At 41.4% G+C, this 12317-nt stretch overlaps 1 non-coding gene across 1 annotated transcript; it reads right to left on the bottom strand.

The window, feature by feature from the left end:
• Window positions 1–291: 291 nt before the first annotated feature.
• On the bottom strand, window positions 292–363 carry TRNAT-UGU (transfer RNA threonine (anticodon UGU)). The gene has a single exon. It is a non-coding gene; the product is annotated as a tRNA-Thr (tRNA).
• Between the last annotated feature and the right edge of the window lie 11954 nt (window positions 364–12317).

Here is a 12317-nt window from a genome sequence, read left to right as displayed (position 1 = left end):
ATTCCCAAAGAAGCAGGTTCAAAATTTCTATAGGAGATTCAATTCTCATTAGTACAATCGGGACAAGCCTTCCGCGATAGGAAAATATTTTTTTTCTTTAGGTAGGTATTCGAATTGTGTGTCCAACATGAAGTTTTTTGCTTCTCCTGAAAAATTGATTTTATGGACTTCTGCCCTTTTCTCATGTCTCGGTTCATTTATATGAGACAGTTGACCCGATTCGTGTATATATTTTAAGCAGTGATTGTATTACATTTTTCGTCAACTTGCGCCCCCGATTACACAAAAACTTGCCTCCTGTGAGGATCGAACTCACGACCCCTGGTTTACAAGACCAGTGCTCTGCCACTGAGCTAAAGAGGCCGGATGGTCCGGGTAGATTGAAATTTCCAAACTTGAGCAATCTGTTTAAACTGCTCTTCAATACTTTGTTCATGCCACGATCTAGACAAATTCGTCCCATGAGAAAATGTTTCTGAGAACCTTAGTGTCTGGCGGTTCTTTCAATTCGTTTTGTGCGAAAAAAAATGCCCGGTATGGTAGAGGAATCGCATCGCTCTTTTCCTGTCGGGCTCCTGTGTTAGTTCATCGCGCGCCCAACAGATAGCACTGCGGCTCACGCCACTCTTAGCTGCATTGTTGCCGATTTGTGCACACAAATCCATCAGACATGCACGATGATTCTTGGTGGATTTGCAGGGGCTAGAATAAAAGAAAATTTCGATTCTTCAGGGTATTATAAGTGTTCGGACGTTAGAGATTTTTTTTTCTATTTCCACTCTACTATCATTCTTATTTAAGGAAACGGAATAAAAAAAAACCACCATAACAACTTGTCTCTCAATTGAATTTTATATATCTAATTCCCTAATTTTGTCGGTATCAGTCGCCGCGATGATTTTTTTTTTAACAAATGAAAAACAAATAAGCACGTGTCAAATGTTCTAAAACCATAGTTATTCAAATCTTCAATTTTATTTTTATTTTCTATACTCTATAGTCTAGTATAGTTCGAGGGGACCAAAGAAATCGACAAAATGAAATTTATCGGTCGAAATGTTGGTGCTCAGTCCTGAAAATGATTTTAAATGATGTTGCGCAGAGCTAAAAAGTCTAAATTCAATCTGAAAAATCGATCTCCTCAGTTCCGCTCTAATGACGACGCGGGATCCTCAAAAGTGATAAAGTTGGGAGAGGCTTCAATGAGTACGTTTTACATATATACGGTGTAAGTTCACAACTATGTACTCTCGTCTCCGGTGTTTGAAAATCTCTGCTCCTATTTTATTTTTAGCAAAGAGAACAAATTAGCATCATTCCTTGAAGTTTTCGCAAAATTTTATTCATTGGCACAGAGAAAAAAAATCACGGAAATTTTTAAGAGTTGCCGTCGATAGTTTCCCATTTAGAAGATTAAGTATGACAGGAAGTCTACGACATTGTAAACCGAGATACTTGGTTGCGGTCTTGTACCGTCGATTTATTTTTATCACTGCAAAAGGTCGGATGTTTTACGATTTTTTTGCCCCGAGTAGCTTTTAGAAATTTTCCGCTCCTGGATTTTAAAAGCGGTTAATTTTTTTTTTTGCTCGATCAGGAGCATCAAAGGTTGAACAAATGACACAAAGAGAGAGGGGATATAACATCCATTAATTTGCATTCATTTCTTCAGTTCAGGGCCAGGCCCGCCACATCCCATCTCGGGCCCTGGTACCAGTTTTAAGGTCCGGGCCCCAAGCACGGAGGGGGGGGGGGGGTCCGAGGGGCATCCCCCGAGAAATTTTAGAATTTATACGACTAATTGGACGCATTTTGAAGCTTCCATAAAGAATTTTTCCATCGATTTGTGCGGAATAATTATGTTTTTTTTTCTACTTTCAGCACAAAATACTTGCGAATTGTTGCATTCAAAACATCTGGAAAATTTTTATTTTTTTTTTTGGGGGGGGGGCATATGATACTATTTTCAGTTCTAAGAGGGCCAGGCCCCCCTGGACTCCCCCTTCGTTTGTCCATGGAAAAGGAGTTTAGCGATGAGCCATTGAAGTCGAGGATGCCCAGACTGGAGACTCAGCATCTGACGACGGAAGAAAATGAAACGCTGTTACTAAAAATATCCCTCTGTACTGAAAATCTTGAAAATAGATAGAAATTTTCCAGGTAGTATACTTCTTTGAAAATTTCCTTCATGCACGCTGGGCTTGTCGATTTCCTCTGAAATATTTGCAGTGGTGAATGCATAGCTGAAGTGCGCTTCAGCTAGAATTGTATTTAGCAAATGGGTGGTTTTTCTACGATGATTAAAAAAAAACGAGTGGTACGGAATAAAACAAAAGAATATGAACTATGCAAAACGATAATCCGGGTCTCGGAACTTGGCTGTTTTGAAAACGCCTTCAAATGCGGCGTGATACCTCACGCATTCCGGAGAGTTCAAATAGTTGTATCATTGCGCCTTAGAAATACGAAGATTGCAATTGAAATAGGCTCCATGCACACTGGCCTTTTCGATTTCTCTGAACATTTTTGCAGTCATGAATGCGCTTAAGTGCGCTTCAGCTAGAATTGTATTTAAAAATGGGTGGTTTTTCTACGAGGATTAAAAATAAACAAGTGGTTATAAATGGAAACAAAATAATATGAACTATGCAAAACGATAATCCGGGTCTCGGAACTTGGCTGTTTTGAAAACGCCTTTAAATGCGGCGTGATACCTCACGCATTCCGGAGAGTTCAAATAGTTGTATCATTGCGCCGTAAGAATGGAACGGAAGATTTAAATGGAGACAGCCTCCATGCACGCTGGGCTTGTCCATTTCCTCTGAAATTTTTGCAGTGGTGAATGCATAGTTGAAGTGCGATTCAGGTAGAATTGTATTTAAAAATGGGTGGTTTTTCTACGATGATTAAAAATAAACGAGTGGTACGGAATAAAACAAAAGAATATGAACTATGCAAAACGATAATCCGGGTCTCGGAACTTGGCTGTTTTGAAAACGCCTTCAAATGCGGCGTGATACCTCACGCATTCCGGAGAGTTCAAATAGTTGTATCATTGCGCCGTAAGAATGTGACGGAAGATTTAAATGGAGATAGCCTCCATGCACGCTGGGCTTGTCGATTTCCTCTGAACTTTTTGCAGTGGTGAATGCATAGCTGAAGTGCGCTTCAGCTAGAATTGTATTTATGTTACGGGTAATCTAGTCAAACCGGGTAACGTCGACATTACCCGGGTAATGTCGGCAATAATTGACATTACCCAGGCCGTTATGGTTAGGTTAGGTTAGGTTAGGTTATGTTATCCGCCATCCCACCCCTCAGTCGTCAGGGAGGGTCGCAGACGGGACCGGCTGGACCTAAACCTAACCTAAACCTAACCTAACCAAAACGGCCTGGGTAATGTCAATTATTGCCGCCATTACCCGGGTAATGTCGACATTACCCGGTTTGACTAGATTACCCGTAACATTTACAAATGGGTGGTTTTTCTTTATTACGTGCGACCAACTTTATTATTGATTAGTAAATTTTGAGATTTTTCAATACTTTTAACGTGTTTTAGGTACGCACTTGAAAATATTTAACATTCTTACCTGATCCACTGAAGGCGAACTGACTCCGCGTTCTCGCTAACGCGCGCAGTTTCATTTTATTCCCGGAGGAGCGCAAGAGCAAAATGCAATGACTTCAAGAGACCACAGTCATCCTCCCGTGTTTTCCTCGACTTCAATGTCTCTTCCTGAGGGGTTGAAATTACTGTTGAACATGTCAAGTTAGTTCTCTTTCAATTATCTCCTACCTTGGGCGCGAAGGGGGTGGGGGGTGGCCCCAAGGGAAAGCGTTTTTGGAAAAATAGTTATACCACAATAACGTCTTTTTTTGACCCAATGAATCGACTCCTTCAATATTCGTACTTAATCCTGAGACACCCTGTGGGTCTCATAATTTGCAAATCTATTGAGTGAAAAATCCACCTCTATTTAACCCTGTTACTTGTTTTAAATGTGCCTACATTACATTTTTTTGAACGCGAAAATACCTATTAAATGAGCTGCATTTATTAATGAGGAACTCTTGTTCTTAGCTAATCCATAAAAACATTTCTCCGCATTAGGACGTTGTTCTTAAGATAATCCTGAAATAATAGTCCCATATTGCAAAATATAGTCCAAATGACAACTGTGTTAACAGTACAATGTTGCCCCTCCAACGTGCCAGTTGGAATTAGCCTTTTATTTTCAAATTGAACCTTCTGAAACGCGTGAGGGAAATCTCATGCGATACCACAACGCAGTCTCCCCACCCTTCCTCTCCTTAAATCGCTCGGGGGCCGCAATTGATAGGGGGGGGGGGTGCCCACCCCCCTCCTACCACCCGCGGTAACACTGCTTTACTCTTGTGCTTGGCGTGTAGCATACTCTGGTGATTTAAGGGGCCCACGAGAGCTGTCCGGCTTCTGCAAGTGTTAATCACAAATTTGCTTCGTTTGGCGTGGGCCTTGATGTCAGATTTGGATGGTATATCCTCATAAGCCCTGAAATACGTTTTTTTAAATAATGTCAAGAATAGTCCAGTAGAGACTTTGCAAGTTGGCAACACTGTTTTTCCTCCATTGAAAGCCATTAAAAATATCGACTCTAGGCAAGGCAAGCTGCCTCGCCGAGAGTCGATTGTTTTACATGCATTTAAATGGAGGAAAAATAGTGTTGCCAACTTTCTAGAGTCGCCATTGGCATGGCTCACGGGAGTTGTTCCGTCTATTTCGAAGAGCAAAGTTAAAATAAATTTATTACGACGAACAACTATTAAAATAACTATACTTATCATTTTTTGATGCAGATAATAAGAGCCTCTTGCCGTGTCTGAAAATCGCAAATACGAAATTTTGTTTCTTTAAACAGCCGGAGATTTACTAGAATCTTTAAAAGCAAATCTCAAACTCTCGACAAACTCATGGTGGACTCGAGGAGCACGGTGTGCACGAAATTTGAAGAACAATAATCAAAATAAAGGTATCATTTCTTTACGTTATTGAGAGCCGTGCCATGTGTAAAACTTGAAATGTCGAAAAACTTTTATCTTGCTTTGTTTTCACAACCTAGCCAAAGGATCTGTCATGATACAGCTTCCAGCTCCAGGATCGTATTAGTAGAGTTACAGGTTTTTTAACAACCTATAGTGCCCCAGTGAGCCTTTCGAGGAATTTTTGAATAATTTCATTAAAGTGTTCTCTAGAGATTGCTGAACTTCAATTCGTGTCGCAGTTTCACGAAATAAGTGAGAAAAGACGTAGATATATTAGATAAGTCAATGCTGGAAAAATTTATGGTGAAAACACGGAACTATGCATCTCTGTTCGCAATGTTGCAGGTTTTTCAAACTTTTTAATGATGTATTGCAAGGAAAATATTAATTTTGTGGGATAATACATTTTTAGGGGTGGTTTTTTAATTGAAATCTCAAGAGGAAACCAATAAAACAATTTTCAAACGTCTTTGTTTCGTATCAACGCAGATATAAAGCAAGGATAATTACATCGATGACAGAAATGAGAACCACATATCTTCGTTTTTGACGTTTCAGACTTTCTGTCATACTTTATCGATTCTTCGAAAAACCAGTCAACATAATTTCTTGAAAAGTTCCTCGACTTTTCTTCTGTGTTGACACAATATTCAGTAAAACTTTCAAGCTATAGAGTTGGCTTCTTTCTCTACAAAGGAATAAAAGAGGAGGGGAAATACTAGAACACTACGATGGATATACGTTGTTTCGCACGTAGACTACCGATATGCGATTTCAACGCCAGGAACACTTAATCAACCAGAAATCGCAACTTTATCCCAAGAGAGTTGCCATAATTTTAGCGCCTCACATCAAGCGGATAGGCAACATGCAATCTAATCAAATCAGTTAAAAATAGCTTTGACAACCTATTCCCTTGCGATTTCCTCCCGTGCGTAAACTAGGTACTTTCCAAAAGTAATGATTGAAGTAGTATGATTCGACGATGCAATTGTTCTTACAATTAATAATAATTTATTCACTGAAAAGGTGCAAATAATTCAACTGGTGAGTTATATTTCTTCAGTAAAGTTGTACATACTTCGAACTCGTTAGACACATTGAGAACTCTCGATTTTAACACGAGAGTGAGGAGCTCACACATCCAAACAAAAAAAACAAAAAAAAAACCATAAAATAAAAAAAGTTGGTGTTAAAGGCTCTTTTGACCCATATCGAGAGAAAAAATTCCGTGATACCAATGAACTGGAATACGGTGTTTTGTATCGACCGACTGCTCAACTCGCATAACTGCATTTCCGGTTCTGGTAACCGTATATCTGCAATGTTAGCGACCAAGCTTTTCCTACAGATGCCACCGAACTATTTTTACAATTCGGCTCGGTTCAAAAGTTCTGCTATGCCTATATTACGAGGTACACAGTTACATAAATCGGATAGTGCGACCGATATGAAAAAAGAGAAAAAGGAAGGAAAGAAAGAAAAACCCGTACTCCAGTTTATATAATTGAATTTAGCGTAAGCTAAATGTTGGTTTTTTCACGAAGTATTTTAAAATCACCGAATCTTATATACCTAATCAATGAATATTAGACTTTCATTTATAAGTTGATTTTAGGAAAAATCAGATGTCTAACATGTTTCGTATGCTCTTCTGCGGAGCAAATCATTGAAATTTATTAGCAAAGCGATGGACAAAGAAGACAAAGGGGAAGAAAGCTTTCCCATTGGTGGAGACGGGTGGATGCAAAGGTGGCAGTAGGTGAGTAACAGATTAATCGACGGCATGCGCGAGGGATCCTTTACTGCTCGATTTCATTGGCGGTTTCAGCAAACTGGCAACAGTGTATTTTTTCCATTTAAACCTATGGAAATATATCGATTCTTGGAAGGGCCAGGTGCTCCGATAAGAATCGATTACTTAGCATAGGTTTAAATGGAGGCAATCCGGTGTTGCCAAATTGCTGGATCCGCCTCTGCTCGATTTTTTCTTTGTCTCATTTGCCCATTGCTTAATCCACCAATAAGCAGTCTGCTGTTGAGGAAACAAGTCCTGGCGTAAGTATAAGCTTTCCTGTTTGGTGGTCCATTGGCTACGTGAGCGAAGTTACGGGCGACGTGACAATGCAGCAGCGTGTCAGTCCATTACGACAACCCCTGCGAGTTTTAACGCGAGCCGGAAAGGCGGAAAATTTGCGCACGGGACTAACTGTTTGTGGGTTATTAGGTCGGCTTTTCCTTTGGGAGACTTCGGGAACCGCAGCTTGTTCCAGCTCCTCTCGCACGAGGAAGGAGTCCAATTTCATTTCCGGATATTCAATTATTGAGGATCGAATCATCTCGATTGTACCGCAATGGATCGAGATCGAAATCGCGGATTAAAAACTGCACCGAGTTTTTGTGATACGCATTTATTTTTACTGTGCTGGCAGAACTATGAAAAAAGCGCCGCCAAAAATCTAGAATCACTCTGAAAAAAATAATGTTGTTTTAGCACCTAGGATGCCAAAAATGTGTCTGGTGATCTTTTAGGTGCTGCCTTCACTGCCCTCGCAGTTAACTTCACATCCTATGAATGCAAATTTAACTGCGTGGGCAAGTGAGGTAGCATCTTAGGACCACCAGACACTTTTTTTACATCCCAGAAGCTAAAACAACATACCACTTTCTTCAGTGTTAAAATGTGAGAAATTTTACTATGTGCATGAAGTATCTTTCATCATTAAATGTGCAAGTGATGCGACTTGTTTGATTTGCATAACGAAACCGTACCAAATGTCAGACCAACAGAAGTTCATTCTGCCGTCTTCCGGAAAGTTTTTAAAAATTTGACCTCTCTGCGCTTCTGTTGAAGCTGCTCGAGGGTAAATTTGAATCTTTGCTTTCGATGTAAACTTACTTAACTTTTTTACGAATAAGGCTTTTTACGCAAATATTCTAGGAAGTGAACAAAATGAACTTTTGTTTGCAAAATTTTTGGCGTTGGCCTATCTAAAACCACACACGTGCAATAAATAACAACGAACAGTCGATCGAACGTTCTTTGATTATGCAATGCGACTTGCTGCACCTAGCAGCAAAAATCTTTAACAAAAACTCTCTAGGTCCATCAGGGCCGGATTTACCTACTTGCCGCCCATGGGCCGCTAGTATTTTGCCGCCCCCCTCTCATTCGTTTTGAAACATCAATGAAAACCATCAAATGAACGTGCCAGCGGGGGAGGGGTGCATAAGACGCGTTTAGTGGTGTTGAACACATTTTTTGGGAAAGCCCTGTCATCACTACTAGCAAAAGTTCACGGAACTTTGCGCGGAAGTTAAGTTTCGTAAACCTATCTCTGTGTGGACAAGGCCTTCCATTCATAAGAAATGAACGAAAAAATTATGAAAGAACAAACATAAATTGGATTAATGATTTTAACTTCCGCCGCCGCGCCTAGCAGACCGCACTGTGTTTGACGCAATGCGTGAAGTATTCACGCAGTCTTGTAGGCGCTATGCATCTCACGCTGATCGCACTGTGTTTGCCGCAGTGCGTGAAGTATTCATGCATACTTGTAGGCGCTATCCGTTTCACGCTGCCCGCAATGACCGCTCTGTGTTTGATGCAATGCGGTAAGTATTCGAGCAGTCTTGTAGGCGCTAATATGTGTTACATGCTGATCGCCGCGCCGAGGGCTTCTCCTTTTCATCTCAAGTCCCCGTCATCATTTCTCTCCAGGTAAGTCGCGCCGTTCCAGGCCAAATTGCGTGTTTGGTTTCTCTCTTAACTCGACTAATTAAAGGTGCTGCTGCTGCCCCTTGTATCACCGAAAGACGGCAAAATTAGAAATTACTATACTCTCAGGAAATTAGAGATTTTGTCGCCTTTTCTCGTTTGTAATTTTTTTTTCTAAATCCGTATTTTTTTTATACCTACGTCTAAAAAAATTGCAAAACTTGCCGCCCCCTATAGATTTGCCGCCGTGGGCCGCGGCCCATGTGGCCACCCCCTTAATCCGGCCTTGAGGTCCATCGGAACCATTGTATTTAGTAATGTTGCTTTGCACTTTCCACACCTCATTAGATGTGTGATTTCAGAGAATCAAAACTATCAAACAATCAGAATCAATCACGCGTTGCATTACACACAGTGATGGAGATACAAACAAATATGCGGGCTGATTATTGAAATTGATACAATAAGCGATAGACAAAAAAAACGACGGAAGCGAGCCTAATGGGAAAGGCGGGTGGTTGCAATGGACGAAAGAGGTAAGTAACAGATTAACAAACGACAACCATCGAGGGACCCTACAGTTAGTCCATCATTTTCCTCTTCAGTCTAAGACAACCGCCCGTTTCAACAAACAGAATCGCCTCAGATTCCCGTCATCTTCTTTGTCTATCGCTTTCTCTATCAATTTCAATGTTCAGCCCTCAGGAATCTGAGATCTGAAATCTGAGTGCATTGGTTCGGGCGGAGATTGGAGGAAAATGCGGAAGTATGGCATCGCGGTGACCGAAGCGGTGCCGGAGTGTTAACTGGTTAATGGGCCTTAATAACGGGTGCGCTTCCGGCTTGTCTATGTTTCAGTCGTTGAGCCCCCACTCGCCCCCCCGTCCTCCCCCCGCTAGGCCGCTGCGACTTCCTCTCGGCCTGTGTCAAGACTAACAGAAACTGATATATCATAATAAAATCCATTGGCCTCATCAGAAAGGATGTGACAGGGATACCCGTGGAAGTGGCGCGGGAACAGGGACCAGCTTCACTCCTGCGTCCAACCTCCGAGTCCCTAGTCCCTAGTCCCACTCCTCACTCGCCCTCCCCCTCCCCCCCCTCCGGCGCTTCCCGATTCCGCCTCAGGCGTCGCGCGTCGCATGCGCAATCCCTTCGAGGAAGAGTCATCGTTTCGTAGCCTAGTGAAAGGATGTTTCTCCAGGTGGCGCCACTTCTGCCAGACGTCCCTATAGTCCCTTTATACTGAGAGTCAAGACAATGTGAATCCATTTCTGATTGGTTCCCGTATTTTAGGTCTTCACAGTGTCACAAACGGGAATAAAGATTACATTTTCACCGATTGCAAAGATTATAATCCGGAATGGACCGGGGAATTACGGGTTCGGCAAGGAACAAACGGAATGAGAGAAGGTACGGAGAAAGGAATTTGAGAATGGGCCGATCAAAGATTACAAAAAACGTTCAATTTCTGTAATCTTTATTCCCGTTTGTGACTTCATGAGGGGGTGTTGTCTTGACTCTCAGTATAAAGAGACTGTAGACGTCCCCGGAGACGATACATCTTTGAGCGGAGACTAGGGATGGCCGAATATTTCAATAATTGAATATTCGATATTCGAGCTATCGGCACCAAGATAATCGCATCACAATCGAAGGTTGGTGAAATTATTCGAATATTCGATCATTATTCGATCAATATTCGAAAAGGCAAAACTGCCATCATCCAATGAGTGTCTATTATTTCCCCTCCAATAGTTCGAAATTTTAAGGCTAGACCTTCTATAACTTCATGCCCTGGAGTCCAAGAACCACCAGTATCGTTTGAAAAAAACCATCGTGTGGAAAAACTTTTCCAAACGTGCGAATAATAGAGCCTCGTGCAGCTAACCGTGACTGAAAAAGTGAACATAATCAAAAATCGGAGGAATAATCGAAAATATTCGAATATTCGCCTCGAAGTATTCGAAATCGCAAGATTCAATTTCTCAAATAATCGCAATTGAAAAGTTTCGAATATTCGAATAATCGCATTCGAGTTCGATATCGGTCTATCCCTAGCGGAGACCAAGGAGGACCCTCCACTAGCCTCTTGGGGACAGAGGGAAACTTTTACTTTCGGGAATTCAACACTTCCTTCCAAACTTCGAAACCCTGGTAAAAATTGGCAGTAGAATGTGTGTTCCAAAATAGTATAGACCTAAAGCCGGCTGTAAGATTTCCAATAGCTTCTGTAACCGGCTGTACAATTTTTTATAGCCTTTTATAGCCGATGGCATGGCAACAGCCAGACGATAAAGTTTATGCTAAACGTTACTAATTACGGATACTAGGACTTAGTTAGTTTTTGGACAACCGCTCTCTTTTTGTGCCGTAGTATCTTGATTTATTTTGCGAGGAAAGCTCCGTACTTTTGAGGGATGCTTGTCATTCTTAATATGTCGGAGCGCTTTCAATTTCTTATGATACTGTGCAATACCTCTGGTGAGAAATAGTTGCTTCAGACGCCGTGGCACGCTGTGGCGAGGCAAGGCGGGCAGAGAGCGCGAAACGCGCACTGGCGCCTACAAACCTAACAGGATACTTCATGCATTGCGCAATGCGTGAAGTATCCCTGTTAGGTTTGTAGGCGCCAGTGCGTCGCCGCTCCGCTTTGTGTTAGACTCTAATATTTAATCTCGCGAGGTCAGCGTTTTTCAACTCATGATTTTGAAATGTTTGCTCACTCTGTATGGACTATTCTCATTTTAATTGATGAAAAAAAATATGTTTTAAAGGAAAATATAATGCGTGTTCTGTAAATATTAAGGTAGTTCCGTATCAAACTTAATGATCTCCAAAGCACACGAATTTCTACACAATTTCTGATAGCCTTTTATAGCCAGTGGCGATAAAGGGTAAAGCTCGGCGATAGGAACTATAGCCCGACTGTATACTTTTTTATAGCTTCGTAGCTTCGTATAGCCCGGCTATATGATTCGCTTCGCTTTTTACAGCCAGCTATATGATTTTCAATAGCCATCTTTAGTCGGCTGTAAGAACTTCTATGGTATTTTGAAACGCAGCTCCTATCGCCAATTTTTACCAGGGAATGGAACGTTCTACACTTTGTTCAACATCCACGTAGAAGTCTACGCTCTACAGTTGAATGTCGGAGTCCCGAGAGTAAAATTTTCCACCATTGCCAATATAGCAAAGGAGGGTCCCTCTTTGTCTCTGTATTTTCCTTATAGAATCGACTAATCGAGAATCGCCTAGTGGTGATTGATCATTAAAAAGTTGAACGATTGGTTCAGAAATCCTAACCTAAAGGTCTCGATACACGATCCAATTCCCGTAGCAATTACTATCCAAGTGTCGGAAGTCATCAGTCCTAAAATCGTTACCTGGATCGCTTCATTTGCAAATGAAAACTTAACAGAAATGTTCCGTGCGGCGAGAAATGATGAATGGTGGCGATCCACTTAGATCAAAGGAGACTGCTGTATGGTGCCATATTGTGTCAACAGTCATCAAATGGTCTACTTTGAGTAGAATCGGTTCGGGAATTTGATCGCGTATAGAGACCTTAATC

The sequence above is a fragment of the Bemisia tabaci genome, chromosome 1, assembly GCF_918797505.1.
Source record: "Bemisia tabaci chromosome 1, PGI_BMITA_v3".
NCBI lineage: Eukaryota > Metazoa > Arthropoda > Insecta > Hemiptera > Aleyrodidae > Bemisia > Bemisia tabaci.
Note: the sequence above shows the minus strand (reverse complement) of the source record. Positions and strands in the feature narration are given on the sequence as shown.